The sequence below is a fragment of the Octopus bimaculoides genome, chromosome 20 (genome assembly GCF_001194135.2).
Source record: "Octopus bimaculoides isolate UCB-OBI-ISO-001 chromosome 20, ASM119413v2, whole genome shotgun sequence".
NCBI classification, from domain to species: domain Eukaryota; kingdom Metazoa; phylum Mollusca; class Cephalopoda; order Octopoda; family Octopodidae; genus Octopus; species Octopus bimaculoides.
In genome coordinates, this window is record NC_069000.1 from 37,676,481 (window position 1) to 37,679,133 (window position 2,653).

Consider the following 2,653-nt stretch of genomic DNA (forward strand, 5'->3'; position numbering starts at 1 on the left):
GCGACACCTGATAGATTTCGAAATACCTTCCCTACCACAACGTTTAAACCTTTTGACAAATTAAATTTAAATGTTGAAGTGAATCTAACGGTTTTTGTGTGTTATTTTAAATGGCTTCTAAACATCTTCCACGCTGAAATTGTTTTCGTTCCAGCACACGATCTCAGATCAAGTCACTTGCTATGCAAGTACATCTCCGTAAATATAAATTTATTACAGACAAGACTAGCTTTGTTAAGAAAGGTGCCCCCGTTTATTTTTGCACAAGAAATCAGATCTCGATAACGGCCAGCTTTACTGTTCTTAATATTTTTTATCATTAATTTGTCTCAGCCATTGGACTGCAGTCATGCTGGAGCACCGCCATAAAGGGTTTAGTCGAACAAACAGCCCACTGTACTTATTTTCAACTCTGGCACACGTTCTATCGGTTTCGTCTGCCTAACCGACAGGAATATTATGACTTCATTTTTTAATTGTAATAATCGCTTCAAAGCTCTTCCATTTGAAAACCGTTGCTCTTCTTTTCTCAATAACAGTTTGTTGAAATTGGATTCCATTTCGCTACAGAGATTTGTGAAGAGGGCATGACTTTCAATAAAGTTAATAGTTTTAACTGTATCTTGTACCATTGCATTCAAAATTGCAAATATTTCCTTAGACATTCGCGCCTTTCAGTTGAATTATAAAAGTAATAGGATTTTTGCCAATAGATTTAACTTTAACTTGGAATCCATTTTTCTCTCTCTTCCATAGCTCTTTAACCATCAGTACATTACATACTCCAAAGAAGTTATTTCATTCAAGGTCAACGTCTCAGAAAAAAAAAAAAATCTACTTTTAAAGAATAATTTCATGTTTCGTGTGTCCATCAAACAATCGACAGAATAATGTCTTCGTGGACACTACACTCGTAACGAAACCTACCTGACATTCCAATAATTGTAATGCCAGACATTTCATCCAAGAGGGTTGCGAATTTAGAGCACTTTTTAATCCTTCCAATAAATTTCATGAATTGGTCATCGTAAGTTTCAAATACGACTACCAACAGTAGTATTCAACAAAAGAACTTTCTTTAATTCATCTGTATATTTTCCCCTCGAACAATTCTTGATATTCTAATCACTGCTGGTAACACACTAGTTCTTCAACGACGCTTTATGCTTTCTTTTAACTCTTCAAAAGATGTCCCCAAAATATTTCACAATCTCTGTAGTATGAATATGCTTCTCAAAAGATTGCTTCTGTTTACTGAAACGTTCCGGGAGTTTCAAAAATTTCTACATGCGGTAAGAAGTTTGCCTCGGTATCACAACGTGGTACCTTGGTTAAGTGTCATCTACTATAGATCCAGGTCGACCAAAGACTTGTGGCTGGATTTAGTAGATGGAAACTGAAAGAAGCCCATATATATATATATATAAACATATACGTTTAGTACTGCTCAAAAGATTCAAACTTAGACTCCGATGTCTTTGCAGAAGATCAGTCACATCAGATATATTAAATACATCAAATCCAAAATACGTACGTGTAAAACGAGAGAAAGCAGAGGGTGGAAACTTTCAGATGATGGATGTTCATGTATAAATATATGGATATGTATATTAATAGGCCCAACAGAGAAAATTAAAGGGGTGGAATAAAGGTGTTATAAGTCCAACAGATGTTTCTGGGAGGTCGGCGATTCATAACAATATTGGTGGATTTAGTTCATCACAATATCCGACCGTATGGATGCAATTAACATTGGCTAAGTCAAGCCTCCGTCATCAGGGCAGAGAAGATCTTACATCTCAGATCTTAATGCCTCTAGTTTTACATGTGTACATGTATATACATATCTTGCATTTGATGGAATTAATACATCTAATATATTTGATGTGCCTAATTTGTTTATCTGCATAATTGCCCCTCCCCCACCTCTGTGTGTGTGTGTGTGTGTATATATATATACATATATATCTTTTTCTTTTACTCTCTATTACTTGTTTCAGTCATTTGACTGTGGCCATGCTGGAGCACCGCCTTTAGACGAGTAAATCGACCCCAGGACTTATTCTTTGTAAGCCTAGTACTTATTCTATCGATCTCTTTGGCCGAACTGCCAAGTTACGAGGACGTAAACACACCAGCATCGGTTGTCAAGCGATGGTTGGGAGACAAACACTGACACACACACACACACAGATACGACGGGCTTCTTTCAGTTTCCGTCTACCAAATCCACTCAGAAGGCTTTGGTCGGGCCGAGGCTATATTAGATGACACTTGCCCAAGGTGGTCGGGAAGGAAGCTTCTTACCACACAGCCACGATACTATTTATATATAGATAGATAGATAGAAGCGTAAACATGTGGGTGTGTGCGTATGCATGTATGCGAGTGTGTGTATGTGTGTGTGTGTGTGTGTGTGTCCTCAGACGGTCCCGCTCTCAAGTTAAGCGTTTAAATGCGAAGAGCCTTCAAAAGCAGCAGGAACATGAACTACAATAACAATAACAACGACAGTAACCACCACCACTACTACTACTACTACTACTACTACTACTACTACCACCACCACTACTACTACTACTACTACTACCACCACCACTACCACCATCACTACTACTACTACTACTACTACTACTACTACTACCACCACCAC